Source organism: Pleurodeles waltl, chromosome 9 (genome assembly GCF_031143425.1).
Source record: "Pleurodeles waltl isolate 20211129_DDA chromosome 9, aPleWal1.hap1.20221129, whole genome shotgun sequence".
Lineage (NCBI taxonomy): Eukaryota > Metazoa > Chordata > Amphibia > Caudata > Salamandridae > Pleurodeles > Pleurodeles waltl.
In genome coordinates this window covers 714,286,933-714,311,713 of record NC_090448.1, presented here as the reverse complement: position 1 = coordinate 714,311,713, position 24,781 = coordinate 714,286,933, and the positions used below count along the sequence as shown (strand labels likewise).

Here is a 24,781-nt window from a genome sequence, read left to right as displayed (position 1 = left end):
TCTGGACCATCCTCCTGCAGAAAAGGCACCTGTCGTCGCAAAGCCAAGTTGTGAAGCATACAGCAGGCCACGATGATCTGGCACACCTTCTTTGGTGAGTAGAATATGGAGGCACCTCAACCTGGCCTTCAGGAGGCTGAAGGTCTGCTCGATCACCCTCCTAGTTCACCCATGGGCCTCATTGTAGCGTTCCTCTGCACTTGTCCTGGGATTCCTCACTGGGGTCAGTAGCCTTGACAGGTTGGGGTAACCAGAGACACCTGCAAATGGCGAGGAACAACTGTTAGACACACACTAACCTGGAGGGATATCCCCAGACCCAGACAACCATTCTCACTGTCTTGCTTCCAGGTGCTCACCTAATACCACACACGGTGCTTCTGGAGTTGACCCATCACATAAGGGATGCTGCTATTCCGCAGGATGTAAGCGTCATGCACTGAGCCAGGGAACATGGCATTCACATGGGAGATGTACTGGTCTGCCAAACATACCATCTGTACATTCATCGAATGATAACTCTTCCGGTTTCTGTACACCTATTCACTCCTGTGGGGGGGGTACCAAAGCCACATGTGTCCCATCAATGGCACCTATGATGTTGGGGATATGTCCCAGGGCATAGAAATCATCTTTCACTGTAGGCAAATCCTCCACCTGAGGGAAAACGATGTAGCTCTGCATGTGTTTCAGCAGGGCAGACAACACACTGGACAACACATTGGAAAACACAGGCTGGGACATCCCTGATGATATGGCCACTGTTGTTTGAAATGACCCACTTGCAAGGAAATGGAGTACTGACAGCACTTGAGGGGGGATTTCTGTGGGATGGCGGATAGCTGACATCAGGTCTGGCTCCAACTGGGTACACAGTTCCTGGATTGTGTCACGGTCAAGCCTGTATGTGATTATCACATGTCTTTCCTCCATTGTCAACAGGTCCACCAACGGTCGGTACACCGGAGGATGCCGCCATCTCCTCACATGTCCCAGCGGACGGTGCCTATGAAGGACAACTGCGAGCACAGAGTCAAACAACTCAGAGGTACGTACCAAAAGCTTACACAGAACACCATTCATAATCAAAAAGTGGCCTGTATGTGTGTTGAGTCTAGGCCTAGGTATGTGTGACACAGTTGAAAATGAAGCCATGTGGGCCCCTGAAATGGTGGCTACCTGCCCTGTAAAGTGGGACAATGGGATGTGAGGTAACTGCGCTGGTGTTGTAGGCGGTAGGCGGTCAAAGACCGCGGCGCAATGCTGCACTGGTTAACATTGGACCCTATGGGTCCCAGGAGCCAATGACGATGTACGCCGGTGGTGACGGTATGCACCGCCGCGGACGTGACCGCCATTTTCTATCAGTTTATTCACTTGATACCTGATCTTTGACAGGAGAGGACCTACACTGCAAGTGCTGCTGTGACCTCGGTCTGGAAGAGACAATGGCTCGAGTGTCTGGGGAAAGGGCCCCTGCCTTCACATCGGAGGAGTTGGAGAAACTTATGGATGGGGTCCTCCCCCAGTACACGCTACTCTACGGTCCTCCAGACCAACAGGTAAGTACACTGGGAGCATGATCTATGGGCTATGCCTGTGTGGAGAGGGGTGGATGTAAGAAGGAAGGGAGGAGAGTGCGGCGTGCATGAAACAACAGTGAGTGCGTGTGCCACATGGGAAGGGTAGGGATGGGGGCCAAACACTTTGACGGTGCAGTTGATAATACCTTTCTCTTCCCCCTGTACAAATCATGTAGGTCAGCGCCCACCAGAAAAAATATATTTGGCGTGCCATCTCCAAGGACGTCCGGACCCTTGGGGTCTACCACAGACGGAGCACCCACTGCCGGAAAAAATGGGAGGACATTCGCCGCTGGAGCAAGAAGACGGCGGAGGCTCAGCTGGGGATGGCCTCCCAACGTGGGAGGGGTGCCCGTCACACCATGACCCCCCTGATGTTCAGGATCCTGGCGGTGGCGTACCCCGAGTTGGATGGGCGCTTGAGGGCATCATAGCAGCCACAAGGGGGTGAGTACACTTGCATTCTGCTGACTTTGCGGGCAGTGGAGGGGTCTGGGTGGGGGAGGTGGGCTGTGGGTTTCCCTAGGCCAGGGTGAGTTTAGTAGGCAAGGTCCCTCCGTAAAGCAGGCCATGTGGCACCCCAGCCCACCTCTGTAGAGTGCCAAGTACACCTAGTCATGCCCCTGTGTCGTCTATGTGTGCAGATGTCGTCCATAGCCTTTTAGGCCATTTCCCAGGAATTGAACAGTGGAGCCCAAGAGCATGGCATAGTGCAGGGGGCTTCTGTGTCTGTCGTGTCCGGCAACGGTAGCGGTAATGCATGCACTCAACATGTCTTTCTTCTGTCGTCCCCCCCTTTTTGTGGTCTCCCTGTTCTTGTGTGCATTAGCATCATCAGGTGGAGGAGCAGTGGCACCGGAGCACCAGGGGGCTGCATCCCACATGGCCATGGAGGGCCACACAACGGAGTCGGACTTCACCAATGGGACGGAGGGCGAGGGGAGCTCCACGGTGGGGACAGGAGCTGAGACCAGTGACACAAACTCGTCCTCTGATGGGAGCTCCCATGTGGTGGTGGCAACATCTGTGCCCCCCCCCCCCATCTACAGGTACAGCCACCAACCCCCCTACCAGCACCGCCCTCCCAGTAGCCCCTCAGCCATTGCCCCGTGCCGCTCACCCGGGAGGGTGGGCATCACCTTCGCCCCAGGCACCTCAGGCCCTGCCCCAGTCACCCCTGCTTCCCTCAGTGAGGAGGCCATTGACCTCCTCAGGTCCCTCACTGTTGGGCAGTCTACCATTTTGAATGCCATCTAGGGTGTAGAAAGGCAGTTGCAACAAACAAATGCATTCCTGGAGGGCATTCATTCTGGTCATGCGGCCCTTCAGCGAGCTTTTCAGACTCTGGCCTCAGCACTGATGGCAGCCATTGTCCCTGTGTCTAGCCTCCCCCCTCCAACTTCCTCCACCCCGACCCAATCCCCTGTACCTCAGCCTATCCCAAGCACACCTACAGACCAGCATGCACACACGTCAACACACAAGGGAAGTTCTGGCAAAAATAAGCACCACACATCCCACAGGCACTCACGCAAGCATCACACACATGCAGACATAGCAACATCCACTGCCTCCACTGTGTCCCCCTCCTCCTCGTCTCACTCCTCCCTCCCTGTCTCGTATACACTCACACCTGCATGCACTACCTCTACAGCCACTACGTCCCTCTCCAGCACACCCACCACCACACCCCGCTCACATGCAGTCACCACCCCCACTACCATTCACACGTCCCCTGTGTCCTCTTCCAGTGCGTCTGTGACACCCCCTCCGAAGATACACAAACGCAGGCACACACCCACCCAACAGCCATCCACCTCACAACAGCCTCCAGCGCATGCAACTTCACCCAAAGTCAGCAAACGAACACCTTCTACAACTACAACCTCTTCCTCCAATCCCAAACCCCCTCCAGCTACCCGTCCCAGTGTGTCCAAAAAACATTTCCTGTCCAACCTTGACCTCTTTCCCACACCTCCCCCACCCCATCCGTCTCCTAGGTCCCGAACTAGTACCTCAGCCACAACATCTCCGGGACCAGTGGTGCCTGTAGTCACCGGAATGTGGAGTGCACCGGCCACCAGGGCAGCCAGTGTGTCACGGAGCCACAGCACAGACAGTCCCCCACCTGTGAAGCATCAAAGGTTGGCCAGTGCCCGGCGGGAGAGGGGGGAGACTCCAGCCACCAAAGCCGCTCCAAGGGGTACAGGTGGGAGTGTGGAGTCAGCTGCGACTCCTTCCAAGGTGGGGAAGGGGCACAAGAAGGTCAGCAATACTGGGAAGAGTAGCACGGCAGAGAAGACCGCCATCATCCCAGCTGCCCAGGAGGCCACCGCCAGCACAAGCCCAGCTGCCCAGGAGGCCACCGCCAGCACATGCCCAGCTGCCCAGGAGGCCACCGCCAGCACATGCCCAGCTGCCCAGGAGGCCACCGCCAGCACATGCCCAGCTGCCCAGGAGGCCACCGCCAGCACCAGCCCAGCTGCCCAAGAGGCCACCGCCAGCACCAGCCCAGCTGCCCAGGAGGCCCCCGCCAGCACCAGCCCAGCTGCCCAGGAGGCCCCCACCAGCACCAGCCCAGCTGCCCAGGAGGCCCCCGCCAGCACCAGCCCAGCTGCCCAGGAGGTCACCGCCAGCACAAGCCCAGCTGCCCAGGAGGCCAACACCAGCCCAGCTGCCCAGGAGGCCACCGCCAGCACAAGCCCAGCTGCCCAGGAGGCCACCGCCAGCACCAGCCCAGCTGCCCAGGAGGCCACCGCCAGCACCAGCCCAGCTGCCCAGGAGGCCACCGCCAGCACAAGCCCGCTGGGCCATGAAGGACCGCCAGCAAAAGCCCCGCTGGGCCATGAAGGTCCGCCTGCAGCTGAGTCACTGCAATGGAGACCGCCGCCTCAAGCACCGCTGAACAGGGCACCGCCGTCTCAAGCAACGATGAACAGGGCACCGCCGCCTCAAGCACCGCTGAACAGGGCACCGCCGCCTCAAGCACCGCTGAACAGGGCACCGCCGTCTCATGCACCGCTGGCCCATGAGCGCCAAGGGCACTGACGCTACTGAGTCTGTCACAGGCAGAATGAAGCACTCTGGGCACCATCCCCCCTCCTGAACCAGTGGAGACTGTCATCCACTACCTCTGTCCTTAGCAGGATGAAGCACTCTGGGCACCATGCCCCCTCCAGAACCAGTGGAGAGATCCATCCACTACCTCTGTCCTTAGCAGGATGAAGCACTCTGGGCACCATGCCCCCTCCAGAACCAGTGGAGACCTTTATCCACTTGAGAGACTGTGGCTTTGCACTCCCCAGGATGGAACAGTGGGCAACCCACCCACTGTATAGACTTGAGAGACTGTGGCTTTGCACTCCCCATGATGGAACAGTGGGCAACCCACCCACTGTAGACACTTGAGAGACTGTGGCTTTGCACTCCCCAGGATGGAACAGTGGGCAACCCACCCACTGTAGAGACTTGAGAGACTGTGGCTTTGCACTCCCCAGGATGGAACAGTGGGCAACCCACCCACTGTAGAGACTTGAGAGTCTATAGCTTTGCACTCCCCAGGATAGAACAGTGGGCAACCCACCCACTGGAGAGATTAGAGAGACTGTGGCTTTGCACTCCCCAGGATGGAACAGTGGGCATGTGGCCCTCTCGTGGATTTGGCGTTGTGCACTCAACCGGCTGAGGTGCCCCCCCTTTCCCTCCCCCTGAGGTGCCTGTTTTCTTGCTCTCTGATGCCCCTGCAGTGTTCTCCCCGTCATGGTCGGGGATCTTGTGTGGGCCTCGCCCATACCCTGTGGGCCCAGTGTTCCACGGTCTTCATTGGAGCACTGCCTGGACTACTAAGCTTGGTGTATATGTTGTTTATAGTGTATATATATTTTTTTGCGTACTTGATTTTAATACATTACAATGGTTACACTCATTTCCTTTTGTCTTTGCATTCTTCCGGGGGTCGGGGGGGTTGGGGAGTGTAACTGTAATGTATCATGCTGTATTGGTGTGTGTGTTGTAGTGGGTGAGGGTGGGGGTGTTGCGTGTGTGTGTGTCTGTTTGTTCCCTCCCCCCTACCCTGTGTCGTAGGTGCAGTACTCACCGTTGTCCTCGCCGCCAGCGTTCGTGCTCCTGGTAGAGGAGCAAGAAGATAAGGGCTGGCAGGTTCTGCAGCTCTGGTTCCATGGCGTCCGCGTTCCTCATGTAGTGTGTAGAGGTGAGCGTTTTCCCTTTGAAGACCTGTTTCCGCTGTGTTTTTGTCCGCGTGAATCCGCCCCGGAAAAGGTGGTGGATTGGTAGGTTGTGATACAGTGGGCGGTACTTTGTCTCCCGCCTGTCTGTTGGCGGTGACCGCCGCACTGTTTCTACCGCCGTGGCGGTTGGAGTGTTAAAGTGGCTGTCTTTGCTGGCGGTTTCCGCCACGGTTGTAATTCCAATTTTTTTACCGCAGGCCTGTTGGCGGTCTTACCGCAGCTTTAACACCGTCCGCCAGGGTTGTAATGACCCCCTAACTCTGCTCCCAGCAAGCGACAGATGTAAAACTGCTCCCACTTGCTGGGAGTGGAGTTTTCATCTGTTTCCCTGTCCCCTGTCAAGTGGGCAGGGAAACAGATGAATGAGTGCTCCTTGCAGCTCCCCACATATGGGAGCAATGCCAGCTCCTGCAGGAGGCAGGGAGCTGACTGGGAACACTGGGGCCTTCTGGCTCCCCCAGCATCCCCATTATTACATACTGGGTGGCCTGGTTAAGGCCAGGGCACCCAAATAGACATGGCTGGGCCCTGGGGATGGGGTCCCTGGTGCCGAAATTTGCTGGGTGGGGGCAAGTGACCCCCCTCCCTTTATCAATAATGGCCAGGCCCCAGGGGATGGGGTCCCCAGGGCCAAAATCGGCACGTGGAGGGGAGCCGCGCACCCCCCTCAGATTTACTTTTTGTATACGCACCGTGCTTAGATGGGTCCACACAGCCCCTCTCTAATGTTTATAATGTAGCCTCGGGGAGGTGATGGTCCCCGGAGCTTCAAACAGTCCCAGGAGAGTGGTACACGCGGCGCCCCCTTCCATTTTAAAAAATCTAATAAAAAAATCAAGCCGCGGGGAGGTGGTGGTCTCCGGGCTTTAATAGAGCCTTAGGAGGGGGGCCTCTGTGCCCCCCTTTTTAAAAAAAATATTAGCGAATGCCACTGGGACCTGCCCAACCAGGGGCTATACTCAACAAACTCAGGAGACCATGCTTTTTTTTTTTTTTTTAAAGACCCTGCTTAACCCCTTAGCTGCTGGGCAGTTCCCCTCCCGTGCTGAGCCCTTTTTTGGCTATTTGGGGTAGTTCGCGCTTAGGCCTTCATAACTGTTTGTCCACATAAGCTATCCACGCCAAATTTGCGCCCTTTTTTCCAACATCCTAGGGATTCTAATGGTACCCAGAGTTTGTGGTTTCCCCTGGAGGAGACCAAGAAATTATCCAAAATACAGTGAAAATTTTGTTTTTTCCAAAAAAATGGGAAAAAAGGGCTGCCGAAAAAGGCTTGTGGTTTTTTCCCTGAAAATGGCATCAACAAAGGGTTTCTGGTGCTAAAATCACCATCTTCCCACCTTTCAGGAACGGGCAGACTTGAATCAGAAAACCACATTTTTAAACACAAATTTGGCATTTTCGAGGGCCATACCCATTTTTACTATTTTTGGTGCTTTCAGCCTCCTTCCAGTTAGTGACAGGAATGGGTGTGAAAACAATGCTGGATCCGGGACAGCTAAACATTTCTGAAAAGTAGACAAAATTCTGAATTCAGCAAGGGGTCATTTGTGTAGATCCTACAAGGTTTTCCTACAGAAAATAACAGCTTAAATAAAAAAATATTTAAATTGAGCTGAAAACAACAGCCATTTTTCTTTATGTTTTACTCTGTAACTTTTTCCCGCGATGTCAGATTTTTTAAAGCAATATACCGTTATGTCTGCTGGACTCTTCTGGTTGCGGGGATATATAGGGCTTGTAGGTTCATCAAGAACCCTAGGTACCCAGAGCCAATAAATGAGCTGCACCCTGCAGTTGGTTTTCATTCTATACCGGGTATACAGCAATTCATTTGCTGAAATATGAAGAGTGAAAAATAGGTATCAAGAAAACCTTTGCATTTCCAAAATTGGCTCAAGATAAGGTTTTGAGGAGCAGTGGTTATTTGCGCATCTCTGAATTCCGGGGTGCCCATACTAGCATGTGAATTGCAGGACATTTCTCAAATAGACATCTTTTTTACACACTCTCTTATATTTGGAACAAAAAACTGTAGAGAAAGATAAGGGGCAATAACACTTGTTTTGCTATTCTATGTTCCCCCAAGTCTCCCGATAAAAATGATACCTCACTTGTGTGGGTAGGCCTAGCGCCCGCGACAGGAAATGCCCCAAAACACAACGTGGACACATCCCATTTTTTGACAGAAAACAGAGCTGTTTTTTGCAAAGTGCCTACCTGTAGATTTTGGCCTCTAGCTCAGCCGGCACCTAGGGAAACCTACCAAACCTGTGCATTTTTGAAAACTAGAGACCTAGGGGAATCCAAGATGGGGTGACTTGTGGGGCTTAGACCAGGTTCTGTTACCCAGAATCCTTTGCAAACCTCAAAATTTGGCCAAAAAAACACTTTTTGCTCTCCTTTCGGTGACAGAAAGTTCTGGAATCTCAGAGGAGCCAAAAATTTCCTTCCACCTAGCGCTCCCCCAAGTCTCCCGATAAAAATGATACCTCACTTGTGTCGGTAGGCCTAGCGCCCGCAACAGGAAATGCCCCAAAACACAACATGGACACATCACATTTTTTGATAGAAAACAGTGCCTACCTGTGGATTTTGGCCTCTAGCTCAGCCGGCACCTGGGGAAACCTAGCAAACCAGCGTATTTTTGAAAACTAGAAACCCAGGGGAATCCAAGATGAGGTGACTTGTGGGGCTCTGACCAGGTTCTGTTACCCAGAATCCTTTGCAAACATCGAAATTTGGCCAAAAAAACACTTTTTACTCTCCTTTCGGTGACAGAAAGTTCTGGAATCTGAGAGGAGGCACAAATTTCCTTCCACCCAGCGTTCCCCCAAGTCTCCCGATAAACATGGTACCTCACTTGTGTGGGTAGGCCTGGTGCCCGCGACAGGAATAGATCACTCAACGGTCAATGTTGGTCCTTACATGAGGCAGCTGTTGACCCTGGGGTGATCCATTCCTGACGCAGGCAGTAGGTGTAGGCACTCAAGTGGGGTAGTGTTTTTAGCAGGACAGGTGAGGAATCACTGGGTGGTAGGAATTTGGTGGATCCCAGCATATTCGTGTAGTTTGTGTGACAGAAATGCGAGAAAAATAGAGTTTTTATTCAACATTTCAGCTTTGCATGGTATTCTGGGTAAGAAAACTTTGGGGAATCCACACAAGTCACACCTCTGTGGACTTCCCTGAATGTCTAGTTTCCAGAATATGTTTGGGTTTAGTGTGTTTCTCTATATGGCCGCCAAACCCAGGACCAAAAACACAGGTGCCTGCCTTACAAAACCAGTTTGTTTTGCGATAGATAATTTTGATGTCTCCACAGTACGATTTGGGCGGTGGAATTTGGGGCTGAACTAAATTGGGGAGCTCCCAAGAGAGCACTCTCTCTCTCTGCTTGCCGCTGCATTCACCTGCTCTCTGGGTTGGGCTAACCCACTATTACCCAGTTGCACAGACTGCTTGCGAAGGGACAGCAGGACTGTCCTCAACACCTCCCTCATAATGTACTGGAAGAGGAGTTATTGGATGGGACTCCTCTGACTGAAAAATCACTCCCAGAATCTGCACCATTGCCCTATCCCTCAGATTCTGTCTCAGTATCTGATGTCTCAGTCTCTGATCCTATGTCAGAGCTGTCCTCTATAACCCGAGTGATGGCAGCAGTCATCCATCAAGATGCCATCTCTGCTATTGGCTAAACTGTTGCTCTAAAACACTAGCCTACGTAGACAGTCACAAAATCAATGGTGTGTGTGAGATACGTGCAACAGTAGAGGCCACCTTACCTGCGCTTCTTCCATCAATCAGCACGTTCTTTCAAGACACTCAAAAAACACCTTGTCACATACCATTCGTCACAGTCTTTAGCACCTCCTGCGCCCAGTCCAACAATCATTATTGGTGCTCCCACTCCCTCCTCCTCGGATTCCCTCATTACCACCCAGCAAAAGTGCCCTTCATCTCTCCATAGCCGCCCTCCACCCCGCACATACATTTCATTTGTATTATAGCGCAGGTAATGGCTGACTTTACTAATGTACTCAGCTATTTACATAAAATACAGATTTGCTCTTTGCAGTAGGCATATAAACCTTCTGCGCTTCTTTATGGCACTAAAACTGCCACTAGACAAGTCTGACCCTTTTGTAGCAGAAACATAATCACAATACTTACTTCACTTTTTTATTGCTGCCTAAAAGCTACTGTTGAAAAGCGTCAGTTGAAGTATGTGCATTGCTTTGAAGACGCAAGCTGCAACGGCAAGACAACTGGTGGCAAATATATATATATATATATATATATATATATATATATATCTCACTTTTATATGTGGGTCTGGTTTTCCTGGGGGCCGATCGCAGCCCCCAGGGAAACCACACACATATTGACAAAAGATATATATATATATATATATATATATATATATATGTGTATATATATATATAGACATCTATCTCTATATATATATATATATATACATAGATATATCTATAGATAGATCTATATATATATACATATATCTATATATATCTATAGATCTATATATATCTATAGATCTATCTATAGATATACCCATGTACATAGAAATATCTACATAGATATATATATATATATATATATATATAGATCTATTTTTTTGTTGTTGTTGTATGGTTTCCTTGGGGGCCAAAATAGCCCCCCAGGAAAACCCTACAACAACAAAAAAAAAAATTTGCCCCCACAGGGGGTCGCCCTGCCCACGGGCGACCCCCTGTCCATTTTTTTTTTTTTATTTAGCCCCTGGGGGGGCACCTACTTTTTTTTTTTTTAAATATGCCCCGGGGGGAGGGGGCGTTTTCTGAGGGGGCCGACCCCCCCAAGTGAAATCCCTGGTGTCTAGTGGTGTTTCCTGGCCCCCAATCGCAGCACAGCTGCGATCAGGAGCCAGGAAACACTTTCAGGAAGGCCTCGTAAGAAAGGGGAGAGTCTGCCCTTTCTTACGAGGGCTTCCTGAAAGTGTTTCCTGTCCCCCGATCTCAGCAGGGGGCCAGGAAACACTTTCAGGAAGGCCTCGTAAGAAAGGGGACACTCTACCCTTTCTTACGAGGCCTTCCCGAACATGGGGAAGGCAGTTTGTGGCCGTTTTCCCCATAGGAGTGGGAAGCGCCCGCAATGCCACTTCCTGTTCCGATGGGGAAATCCACATTGTAACGTCAGCGCGCCGCGCCCCAAAGGGTCGGGTGGGGGGAGACACAGAAGAGCTTCTGTGTCTCCCAGGGATAAAAAAAATAAAATCCTCGGGTGTGACGTACCCGAGGATTTATTAACCCCTTCCCTGGTGTCGGCCACTGGTCGTGACCCGCACCAGGGAGGTAGTGTGGGCGTCGGCCAGTAGCCGACGCCCACATTTAAGAGGTTAATTCATGGACGAATTTTGGCAATATTTTTTTTTATCTTTTAAGCACCTGGGCTAGCATTCCTAAACTGCCCCCTTTTCTTTTCTTTCTGAAGGTCATGTGCAGCCCCTCCCTGCAGCCAACTCCCCTAACCACCCAACCCCACGCTGTACACGGCCAAAGGAGGCTGAATTGTAAAAACAAAGGGGGTCCGTCGTGGGCCTCTGGCCCCGAGGAACACCACCTCCCTGGGGCTGTTTAACATTGGAGGGGGGCCGTGCAGTCCCTCTCGTGGAACCAATAATGACCTAAGGGACCGCCACCCCCCAGGGTCAGCTCCTGCATGCCCACTCCTGGGACATAGCTATTTGCTGTGACTTGGGGGAGCTTTTTTCAGCTACTGTTAAGTCGCAGAAAACACTGGTTATAGCAACCAAGAGCTGTCAAACAGCTCTCGCTTGCTAGGAGCTGAGTTTTTGTCTGTTTCCTTGCCCTCCGAGATGATGGCAGGGAAACAGACGAAAGAGTTGCTCTCACAGACATGGAGCTGCATTTTTAGCAGCTCAATCTGTGACAGCAATGGCGGCTCCCGTAGGAGGTGGGAAGCTGGCTGAAACCTCCTTGGCCTTCAGGCTCCCCTGTGGTCCCGTTGCACACTGGGTGGCCTACGCGGCACACAGGACACTCGCCCCCCCCAATAAAAAATATGTTATGGCCAGGTCCTGGAGAAAGAGGGCCCCAGGACCGAAATCGGTTTTGGAGCAGGGGGCTGCGCAGCCCCCTTCCTCAAAAAATAAAATCAGGTCAGGCCCCAGGGCCGAGATCAGCCCAGGGAGGGGTGCCGCACAGCCCCCTCCCTCATTTAATATTGGTAGGCCCTGGGTGATGGGGTCCCAGGTACCGAAATCGGCTGGGGAGGGGGACCACACGGCCCCCCTCATGGTCACTGGCTATTTATCCAACAAGGCAGCACTTAGTAACATAGTGTGTCTCCCCCACTGTGGTATTAACCCCAATGGGGGAGGCAAACTTGTGTATACTCGTTGCAGTGTGTGACTATAGGGCTCACTCCCTTGAGACTTCCATGAAGCGAGACTGTAAGGAGCCACAAGTAGGTGGTCTTATATTTGTGCCTAAAATGTGCATGCCAAAGGGTTTACGAGCAATTGTATACAAGGCCACTAATTGGACAAGTAAGCACATATTTTAAGTTAGTGGACATTAAGCCACTAATGGCAAGAGGGTTACTGGGTATGAGGATTAAGACCTGGGCTAGAAAAGCGGTGTACACAGAGATGATTTCCCTAAGACAACAAGCGAGCATTTGAGCACGGGAACAAGGGGACCACAGCATACTGGCATTAACGCATGTCGAGCCACTAGTGGGAAGTGGGATATGAAGTCTGCGGAGAAGGGCAGATGCCGATGGAATACCATATAGGACGAAAACACTCCATATAGGAACTTGATTCCCCAAAACAATGAGCATAATACTAGATGACAAAAAAGTGACATGCAGGAAAGGCAATAGGATGTGTGTAATATCTTATGATTGAAAAGGGCCACACATATACAAAATGAAGGAGATTAGATGGTGTGGATATCGTTTTGAGCCACTTTCAAGCATAGAGAATGCTTCCGGTCTTTTTATATATTTATGAATGTGAAATGAATAAAATTTAGATCTGTAGGGGCACAAAGGGGATCCTGCGATTTGAGTTGAACGATTGGTGGTGGTACTATATGAGCCATTATACAAATGTGACCAAGAAAGTGTTGGTTCTCTGTGTTTCTTTACTCAAAAGGAGCTGTGCCATTTTAATAATATCCATGTGTTAACGGCACAAGATACCGGCACCAGTCTTAGTGAGCTTGTGCAAATGAGAGAAGGTCCTGAAGAAAGCCAGATTGACCCCAAAGGGGCACATAAGAGTAATGGCTGAAACATGTCGACCTTAAATTAGATGTAGGAGTGCATTATATCTCCATGTACATCACACACTCTTTTTAATCTTGTCCGAGAGCACCATCAATAAAGGTACACCAGTACCAGGACGCCCTCTAGACAATTTTATACAACACCATTTTTGTTTTCAAGTTATGCACAGAACACTGTTTAAGTGTACAAAAAAACGTTGACCTGCTCCGTTGTAGTCAGGTGTGGAAGCCCACCGTAGAGGCACTAGGCACCCAGAGTGGGACCCCTATGATGAAGCATGCCATCAACTAGGTTGGTGTGTGAATGGTCTTTTATAAAGACAAAAATAGTCTCTTAGAACACAGACAGGTTGCATATAACAAGAAAATCTAATATACCTTCTTTCATTGTTATGATCACAAATTAGATTTGGGAAGGTAATAAGGTATTCTGCTCTTCTCACTCTCTTTTGTGTTGGTTTTCAGCACTAAGCAACTAACCAGTAGAAAATACTCCAGTTGGGTAGACATTTTGTGCAAAACTGTGGACTCGTGTTGGATGAACGAGCAGATGAGATTCCTTTCTGGCCATGATGTTAATTTCACAGAAATTAAACCTCAACAGGAAGCACTTACAAATATAAACATAGCAGGTACCCCAGTTGAAACTCCTCTTCTGGAAAGGACAAATTATTTGAATTCCTGGGCTTGATGGAGGCAAAGCAAGTGTGTTTACACTGTGATGCCACATTGAAAAACGATCTAAAATCCTTTGTGGTGGTGAATGTATCTTTTATCAATTGGAGCACAATCTGTATGTGACTGTGATGAGTGGATTCTTTCTTATCCTCTCCTGGTGAAAGCAGAGTCCATCGTTTTCCCTTTAAATTGCTACAAGTATGTGAAAGTGCAAATCACATGGAAGCTCCGCCCACTTGGACCCACCCTGTCCACCTTAGTAGCATGAGAGTTCTTCCCGCCTTTTGCCAGGATGATGGACAGCTTACCAAAGGGACCCCCAGCACATTTGCCACTACTTTTGGTGGCACGTTCTTGATGCAGAGGATTATGTGGATATCCCCACCCAACAAAGAAGCAGTTACGTCAAGAGGTAGGACCCTGGTATGGTGGAGATTTACGTCTTCGTAGTCTTGTTGGCCCCTCCATAGGAGGAGTCATGTTATTACAGAATTCTGGAGAAAGACGCACGAGGAACAATTACATTGCCAAATGCACACAAGGTCGCAGCAGACATTTCTTTGTGGTCCATTTCGCAGTTGTAGTGTAAAATACAAACTGGACATTTACCCACCAATGTAGCACTTACTAAATAACCAGTAGAAAGTATTTCAGTTGGTTAGGTGTTTTGTGCAAAACTGTGGACTCTTGTTGGGTAAACGGTCAGGTTCAGTTCCTTTGTGGCCGAGTCAAACCCGCACAGACACACTCAGACACTCATGCACCCACTCACAGTCCTTCTCAGACTCATGTACTCAAACACAGACCCACTCACAGATTCACACACCCACTCAAAGACCCTCTCAGACATTCATGCACCCACTCATGCTCACAGACCTACTAATAGACCCACGCACCCACTTATAGACTGATGCACCCACTCACACACCTAGTCAGACACTCTCACACCCACTCACAGACCTATGACACGTAAGCACTCACTCACACACTGTCAAAGGTTAGAGGTTACAGTTAGGAAATACAATTTAAAAAAACCTTAGAAATTCACTTAAAAACCCAAAGGTTACAGGGATGTTATAGTTAGAAAACAACATTAAAAAACCTTAGAAATTTGCAGAAAAAATACAAAGTTTACAAGGATGTTATAATTAGAAAATAGAATAAAAAACACCTTAGAAGTTCAATGAAAAAAACAAAGGTTACAGGTATGTTATAGTTAGGCTCACATCACTCGTAAAACACCACTGAAATTCAGCAGTTATAGTTTCCCGAGCTAACTATATCTTACGCCCCACCCTGAATCATGTGTGAGAGAAAACAGTTTATTATGATTTTTCCATAGAAGTTAAGGAAGGTGCTCCAGAAGGTAAAATGACAGCATATTTTCCGTAAATTCACACTGTTTCTCAGCCATATGACAATGAAGTCAGACATTCTCAGTAAAACGTGTACTTCAAACAGGAGCAGCCTGTCAGTTGATAACTCTGTGTTCTACTGCAGCCTCCCAGAGTGCAGTGTTGCCAGATTTATTTACCTATCCCAAGTCCAAAACTGTCCAAGTATATGCACAAAGCATATTGATATCAGCCAAATTCAGCCAAAAGTTACAACTCTCAAATAACACAAGAATTGCCTTCAGGAAACAATGTAAGCATAATTCTAATCACTATTCAGTATGCATATAGTGAGGAGGTTCACTGGGCACCTGTTTACCTCCACAATCTGGACAAATTCAAAAAATGTCTGCTCATTTTGAAGATCAGTCCCCACTGTGACCTTTAGCTGGTACAGCTGTCAAAGAAGTCCAAATCCAAATCTTGCACTGGTGAATGATCTATACGAGAGCAAATTATAATCCTTCATAGTGAAGTCTTATGGCCTGAACGTCAAAGCACTTTCAGCAATGTGGATCTGTGGCAGTGGGTGTGGCGTTAATAAGGACTAGGATGCTCGAGTGGGTTGGAAATGGTGACTTTATTTAAAGTTCTTTAAAGATATGAGAAAGTCTTCAGTATTATATGGGTTGTGGGCTCTCCGTAATAGAATGTCTCTTCTCTTTTCCCCAGGTTTCCTCTTGACCAGCGAAGATATTCCTCTTGGGGTTCCCCGATGCACCGGAAAATAAGAGGAATGGAGATATGGGTGAGTCGGGATTTTATATATGTATAGTTAGTATTAATATTACAAGATGAAGAAAGGGGGGGGAGAGAGAGAGAGAGACAGAGAGAGAGAGAGGAGAGAGAGGAGAGAGAGAGAGGTGTCCCCTGGGAAAGTGTGACGAACATGATAATTAGAGTGTACAGAAAACAAAATCACCTAGTAGTGTCTTCTTCGTGATAGGTTTCTATCCCTGGGTGCTCTTTAACTCTTTCTTTGTAGTGCTCCTAGTGTTCCAGACTTCTGCTCTTTTCCCCTATGGGGCTCCTGTTCCTTCCTGCCCTTCTTCCACCTCACTAGCGTCCCTCTCCTCACCCTCTCCTTCCAAATTCCACCTCCCCTCTCCCCGTATTCTCTCTCCCCTCCCCTCTCCTGGCGTCCCTCTTCTCTTTAGCCAGAAGTTGTCCTTTATATAGGACCGTACGGGCTTGTGTGAATATTATGCTAGGTTTGTTGAAGGCTATGCCATGATTGTACAACCGCTCAGATCATTGTTGAAGAAAGGTAGCAAATTTGATTGGTGTGAGCAAGCACTTGATGCATTTACTGCTATCAAAAGAGTTGTTGTGTCAGCTCCAGCCTTGAAATCTTTCATACCTTCTGCTAAATCTTATATTACTGTTGATGCTAGTCTTAAAGGTCTTGGTGCGGTGTTTGGCCAATGGTTCAGGAATCAAGAACATACCATTGCTTTTGCTTCCAGATCGCTATCAGAAGCTGAAAGCAATTATAGTACTATTGAGAGAGAAGCATTAGCTTGCGTTTGGGCAGTTCACAAATTCAAAACTTATATCTGGGGCACAAGTTGTATTCTATACACAGATCATAAACCTCTAGTATTTCTTATGGATGGAAATGGACTAGGAAAAGCATCCTCGAGATTAGTTAGGTTGCTTTCAAAACTACAGGAATATAACCTGGATGTTAAGTATCTTCCTGGTGGGAAAAATGTAAGGGCGGACTGCCTTTCTCGTTTGCCTCTGCCTTTATCTCGGTCAGATACTGAGGATGATGACATAGAATGTGTAGTTGGAGTCCTGGATATAGTTTCTGCTTCGGAAGGTCTATTTTCTGAGCAGGATTGGATTTCGAGCATGTCCAGAGATTCTTTATTGTCTGAAGTGATGTATCACATCAAGCATGGTTGGCCTAATAACAGGAAATATAGTGGTGATCTTAATACTTTTTGTCAGTTGGCTTCAGAGCTGTCATGTGTAAACGGAGTCTGCATGAGGGGTTCAGTTTGCATTCCACCGTATGAATTGAAACCTCTTTTGATAAAAGCTGCACATGAAGGTCATCAAGGTATATCAGCCACCTGCAGAAGACTTAAGGAGAAGTACTGGTGGCCGGGCATTGATAAACAAGTATCAGATTTTGTAGGACAGTGCCCTTCATGCGTGGTGTCTGACAAACATTGGAAATGTCATACAAAACCTTTACACACTATTCCTTTTCCTAGTGTTGCTTGGGAAAGTGTTGCTATTGATTTTTCAGGTCCTTTCCACATGCTACCCAAAAACATGAGACACATGATAGTTGCCATTGACTATTTTTCGAAATGGATTTACTTTACTTTTGTCGAACATGCTGACACTGAATCAGTCATATCATTCTTATCGTACTTGTTCTATTTAGAAGGTTCCCCTTCTGTCATTATCACTGATAATGGAGTACAATTTACCTCCGCCAAGATAGAAAATTTCATGACTAAGTTTGACATTAAACATTCACGTGTAGCTTTATATAGTCCAGCTTCCAATGGACTAGTGGAAAGGGCTAATCGTATTTTGAAGGAAGGTATTCAGTCAGCTATCGCGACTAATTGTAATGTAGTCGAGTTTTTGAATGAGAAAATATGGGCATATTTGAACACACCGCATTCTACTACTGGTATTTCTCCCTTCGTGCTACTCAGAGGTAGGGAATCTAGATCTCAACTATGTCCAAAATGGATTTCTTCTTTTTGTAATAAAACTACTAAGGTGGATTTGGATGAGTTGAGACAGAGAGTTTGCGATAAACAGATGGTGCAGAAACATAACTATGACTCACGGAAATGTGTGAATGATGTTCAAATCAATGTGAATGACTGGGTTTTAATTAAGAAACCGTACAAGGTGTCCAAGGGTACATCAAAATTTTCTCTACCAGTTAAAGTGATTAAAGTTACAAAATATTCTGTTTTGCTGGAAGGTAAAGGTTGGTGGAACAGAAACTGTGTTGTTCCTATATCCTCGTCACAAGCAGAAATATTCAAAAGTGTATACGCTGGGCGAGAGGATGATGCTAGTTCAAGTAGCACTTTTATCGGGGATCTTGCACAGATGAGGACAGAGGACAGGAGCTCAAGTCACGAAAATGGAAACAAGGACAGGAGCTCAAGTCACGAAAATGGAAACAATCATCTCCAGATGGATAATCCGTGTAATGAACATGAACTCAATAATTCTTTGTATCCTGTAGTTGATCCTGTGCATACGCGCAGTCACAGACTGGTTATAATTCCGTCAAAGTTTAATGATTACATTTTAGGTTGAATTCCTGTTCGTATTATATTATCATTAAATATATATATATAGATATATATATTTATATTTATCTATTTTTATTTATTGTAAAGGAGGAAGATGATGTACAGTAGTAGTATTTCATTTTTATTTATTATTCTTTTATACTCGTTTATTTATTTCATTATTTGGGGTTTGCTTTTAAGTGTTGTAAGTTTCATACCGTTATACTCGAACCTACTGTTGGGTTCTAGATTCTTGTGGCGACGGTTCGGTGGATGATCTTCAGAGTGGACGGTCGTCTCTGGAGCCTGTCGTGGATCCATATTAAAGATGACAACTTCCTAATATAAATCAGTTGTCAGAAGATTCATTTTGAAGTTATTCACTCCCATTCTACAGTCCCTCCTGGGACGTGGAGGAATCTCCGTCCTTCGGGTTCCCTCTTGGTCGCAATCCGGCCTTGGGCGCTTGCCTCCAGGGTTTCTCCGGTGTTCGGTCTTCTTCCTGTGTCCTCTGGTCGTTCGATCTGTGTTCGCTCTTCTCTGTCGGCGTTTTTTTGTCCGTCCTCCTTCCTCGCGCGTAGTCAGTCTTCCATTTTTACTGTTTCGGGAACCCGGATATCCGGGTTCCTTGTGAGGCTGTCGACGTTGCTATGACGCCCGGGCGCGTCATCGTCAAGGAAGGCGCATCGGGACTCCGTTCCCGATTCTGTAGTTCCAGTAGCCGGAATATCCGTCAGCCGGCTACAGGATCAAAAGGGTTTTACATTAAAATGGATGATAAACTTTTAAATCCTGAATCTTTATGCAATTTGTGACGTCTATCTTATATTGTATATATTGTATATATATATATATATATATATATATATATATACACACACATTTTGAAACTTCAGCAGCATATCTTAAACTGGGTGCAATATATATATTTTTTTAACTTTGTGACTTACATAGCACTTTCGCAGGCTGGGAGTTCATAGCACTATAAACACTTTTCCTTACACATTCCTGTACCCAAGCAAGAGTGTCACCTGGTTAATTTAAAAAACTCCTTTTATTTTGCAGTAAGAGAAAGATAAATAAATACCACTCCCCACATTAAAAGAATAAACAGCAATTTGCCAGAAGATATAGCCTGACATTTAAACTCTGTCTGTAAAGCACAGCAAATGTGATCATATAAATATACCACCAGTGGGTCGCAACCCACATTTTGTGAAACTCTGGTTTAGTGGGTTATCACCTCAAGGCTTGTATCTCTGATATCGTTTAGTGAATACCACCCATGGCTGTGACTGATTTACTGCAAGACCCCTTCCATGTCAGTCATTGGATCACTGATGTGAGTGGAAGATTCAGTCTGTAGCCACTAGGGAAATCCAGATGTTTCCAAAGACAATGTTAAATGGCAGCCCAGTGGGAGCGCCGCCCACTTAAAAGGCAGAGTAATAGTCCTGGGCTTTCTTGACTCAGACCTGGTGGCTGGGTCAAACGATAGGGACTACGGGCCCATGGGAATTTAAGACCGACACAACAGTTGATAAATCAAGGTAATATCTTCTAGACTATAAAACGGCTTTCATCCTGCTTCAAAAACATACAGGTATAACATAAATGAGTTGAGAGTTAAGTTTAAAGAAGTTCAACTGTTTCTCAAATATGACCTCCAATAAGTTGGATTCAATAAATGGCAATCGGCAGAATAGGACAAAATGGGGAGCATTTTTAAGCTAAAATGTTATTTGTTATGCTGTGAAATCAAAGCTCACTATTTTTGAGAACTAGTTTTAAAGAATTGCTACAGTCTCGCAAATATGGCCTCCAATAGGTTGGGTTCAATGAATGGTGATTGGCAGAAAAGGATAAAATGAGTAGCATTTTTATGCTAAAATGTTTTTTCTTGTGCTGTGAAATCAAATCTCACTATTTTGAGAACCATTTATTTCAATTGTGTGTGCCTTTACATGCACTGAAAGAAACATTACTTTTACAAAGAGATGAGATTATTCATGTTCCAACCCAGTTCAAATCCGTTAAATAATGCACTAAAGTTGTTAAAAGCACATGAAGCCTGAAAGGCTTTACTTACATCAGCAATATATGGTGAAATCAGCAGGCCTGCTGCCTGGGAGGTCTAAAGATGGGGGCGAGACCCTTAGAGCCGCACGCCCAGAGACTTTCCTGTTTCCTCTGCTCTATGACATTGTCAGATCGGACTGAGGTCCGTCCAAATTAACGCACGTAAGTGCACTGCTGAGCTGATGCAACAATTTTGTTCTACTGACATTTTCTGGGTGCCGCCCCAGCGTTAAAAAAATACACACAAAGGGCAAATATCAGCCCAAAAATCAGGCACCCGCCAATTCAGTTTTTTCCCCGCTCAAATGAGAAAATTGTCGCCCATTTGTGTGGGGAATAGCCCAATCTGGCAACACTGCCTGAGTGTTCTAAAAAACAGCTAGAGCGCTAACAGTCTTACTTATGACAAAAGTGTGGCACACCTGAAGCCATCCTGTCCTGATTGAATCAAACTGGTAAAACAAAACATTTAATTTAGAAAGGAACAAAATCAGGGGTGACTTTGTAATGGAAATAATGGTTAGTGCTGTGGAAAGAAAAATTAGGACACATTTTATGTGAGTTCTAAAATATCATCCTGTTGTACTTCCAACAGGAGCAGTCTGTCAGATGATTCCCTTGAGTTCTACTGTAGCCTCCCAGAGTGTTCTAAAGAACAACTAGAGGGCTAACAGTCTTACTTCGGACAAAAGTGTGGCACACCTGAAGCCATCTTGATTGAATCAAACTGGTAAAAGTGGTAAAACTTAAAACAGTTAAGTTAGAAAGAAACAACATGGGGGGGGGTCACTGTCATAGAAATAATGGTTAGTCCTGCAGAAAGACAAAATAACACATATTTTAAGTGAGTTCTCAAATATCTTTCTCTTCTATTTCATTAAAACATTCTAACATGCAAACTGAAACATGCACTTTCAAACCAGCAGCAGACTGCCAGGTAAATACCTGGGAATAAGCAGTTTACTGGGTTCTAATGAGCAACTAGAGTGCAAATATTCTTAATTTATGCCAAAAGTGTGGCACATCTGAATGCCATCTTGATGGAATCGAAATGGAACACTGAAAGCATTTTCTATTGAGAATACTGTAGTAACTAAGGAAATTGGGGAGCCAGGCAGTGTGTCAAACCCCCCACTGTGCATTGCGATGGGCACCTTACTTAATGTTAAAAATAAACAACAAAAAACTAGAGATTCACTGGAAAAAACAAAGGCTACAGAGACGTTATAGTTAGGTTTAGAATTTACATGCACAAAACCATAGAAATTGAGCTGTTATAGTTAGGGTTATCTGAAGTAACTATAACTTGTGTCCTAAGGTAACTAACTCACACCATCGCCATGCACTGCTAATTAACGCAGACATTACATCACTGATGACATCTTCTTTGACATCATTGATAATAACACTGTAACATTTGCAGTAAAACGATTGTTGAGAAAACTGTGCATGGCAAGGGTTATAGTTACCTTAGGGCATGATTTATAGTTATTTGAAATCACTAACAGCTGAATTTCTATGGTTTTGTGTCTGGAAATTCAGAATTTAACTATAACGTCCCTGTAATCTTTGATTTTTTTAGTGAATATTGAAAATGTCTCTTACCCAGTGTACATCTGTTCGTGGCATGTTCAGCTTCAGATTCACATGCTATGCACAGGTCCTGCCATCTAGTGTTGGTCTCGGAGTGTTACAAGTTGTTTTTCTTTGAAGAAGTCTTTTTGAGTCACGGGACCGAGTGACTCCTCCTTTTCGGCTCAATTGCACATGGGCATGGACTCCATCTTAGATTGTTTTCCCGCAGAGGGTAAGGTAGGAGTGATAGAGTGTAAAGAAAGAAATGTCCATGCAATGGAATAGAGATGTATATACATATGTACAAATTTTAAATGTAACTTAAACGGCTACAGGCTCCCGGGGAGGAGGGAGGGCGCATGTGAATCTGCAGCGGAACATGCCACGAACAGATGGACACTGGGTAAGTTACATAATCCGTTCGATGGCATGTGTAGCTGCAGATACACATGCTATGCATAGACTTACAAAGCAGTAGTCCTCCCCTAAGCGGTGGTCAGCCTGTAGGAGTTGAAGTTGTTTGAAATAACGTTCTTAGTACAGCCTGTCCTACTGTGGCCTGCTGTGTTGCTAACACATCTACACAGTAATGCTTGGTAAATGTATGAGGTGTCAACCAAGTGGCTGCTTTACAAATTTCTGTCATTGGTATGTTTCCTAGAAATGCCATTGTTGCTCCTTTTTTCCTAGTGGAATGTGCCTTTGGCGTAATTAGGAGTTGTCTTTTAGCCTTTAGGTAACAAGTTTGGATACACTTCACTATCCACCTGGCTATGCCTTGTTTTGATATAGGATTACCAGTATGGGGTTTTTGGAATGCGACAAACAATTGTTTAGTTTTTCGAAATGATTTTGTTCTGTCAATGTAATACATTAAAGCTCTCTTAATGTCTAATGTATGTAGTGCTCTTTCTGCCACTGAGTCTGGCTGTGGGAAGAAGACTGGAAGTTCCACTGTTTGGTTTAAATGAAACAGTGAGATGACTTTAGGTAGAAATGTAGGGTTTGTGCGAAGTACAACCTTATGTTTGTGTACTTGTATAAAGGGCTGTTCCATAGTGAATGCTTGTATTTCATTAGCTGTTCGTAATGAAGTGATTGCCACTAGAAATGCTACTTTCCAAGTTAGGAATTGAATCTGACAGGAGTGCATAGGTTCAAAGGGTGGACCCATGAGTCGTGTAAGTACAATGTTAAGATTCCATGAGGGTACTGGTGACGTTCTTGGAGGTATGATTCGTTTTAGACCCTCCATGAAAGCTTTGATGACTCGCACTCTAAATAGAGATTTGGTTTGTTTATTTTGCAAATAAGGAGAAATTGCAGTGAGATGTATTTTGATGGATGAAAAAGCTAAATTTGCTCTTTGTAGGTGGAGTAAAAAAAATACGATATCTTGTATGGCCGGGTCTAAGGATGTTATGTGTTTTGCTTGACAGAAGAAAACAAATCTTTTCCATTTGTTAGCATAACACTGCCAGGTAGTAGGTTTTCTTTTTTTTTCATAAATCTGTTTATTGTTGTTTTTTTTTGTTTAGCTTACATTTCACGTCTTGTTTAGTGATTATTACAATACAGTGTGTTTTAGCGCTTGGTGTTCATATTGTTACATAATTTTTAATACAGCGGTATCACATTTGTACGACATTCGCTACGTTGTGTCACTGCAATTGTTCTGATGTTGATCACAGTTGCGGTTCTTGTTAGGGTAACATTGTTTTGTCCCAAGTGTCAGATTGTTGCGCTTAGCTGAGAAAAATATGGGGAGCATATAATATGATTTTTATATAGATTAACCTTAAAGTGAAGAAGAGTAAAAGAAAAGAGGAACATGTGTAACAGTGACATTGGCCGATGTCTACACCTATGGAATTAATTTAAATTTCGCTGTTTTCATGCCGGGTTGGGGATCAATTGTGACAAATCAGTTTGCAAGCAGGGGAGGGGGAGGTCTTTTGTGGAAGTCGTTGCTTATGTCCTTCTCGATTCTCAATGTCTTTGTTTGCTCAATTGTGCTGTGGGTTCTATTCCCCTATGTGATGTGATCTTCTCATTTGTGGATGTCATTTCGCTTTAGTCTAGTCTCTCCCCTTTCGGGTGCGATTCCGTGTTATATAGTTGGAGTAAGAGCCCCTCCCAGTCGATGGAGATCAGGAATTGTCGTAGCCCTAGGGTTTCTTCACGTTTGAGTGCTAAGTTTTCTGCTCCCGCCCATATCCTGAGTGAGCGTCTCCAGGCCTGTATCTGTGGAGGGTCTGGAGACTTCCACCTTTGGGTCACTAGCTGTTTCGCGACAATTAGTCCTAGGTCTATGAAAAGTGTCTCTGCTCTGTGTTGCTTGCTTCTTGGGAACAGTCCTAGGATGGATGCCTCCCATGTAAAGGGTATTTGTTGTGTTATGCAAGTAGTTAGGTTGTCAATCACGTAGGCGCCTAGGCTAGGACAGGACCACATCATGTGCAGCATGTCCAGTCCAATCTCACGGCATCTGGGGCAGGCCGCATCCTGACGGTTAAAGTACTTGTTTATGCGTGCAGGTGTAAGGTAGGCTCTGTTCACAATATAATACTGGATTAGTCTGAATCTGGAGTTACGTGGTATGTTGAGGTGGCCTGAGATGGCAGATCTCCA

General features: G+C 46.5%; 1 long non-coding RNA gene across 1 annotated transcript in view; it reads left to right on the top strand.

The window, feature by feature from the left end:
- Positions 1 to 24,781, top strand: part of LOC138259874 (uncharacterized) — a 146,923-nt gene that overhangs the window by 91,718 nt on the left and 30,424 nt on the right. Inside the window, exon 2 of the long non-coding RNA XR_011198770.1 lies at positions 15,891 to 15,966. This is a non-coding gene — a long non-coding RNA (uncharacterized lncRNA). The remainder of the gene's footprint in view (positions 1 to 15,890; positions 15,967 to 24,781) is intronic.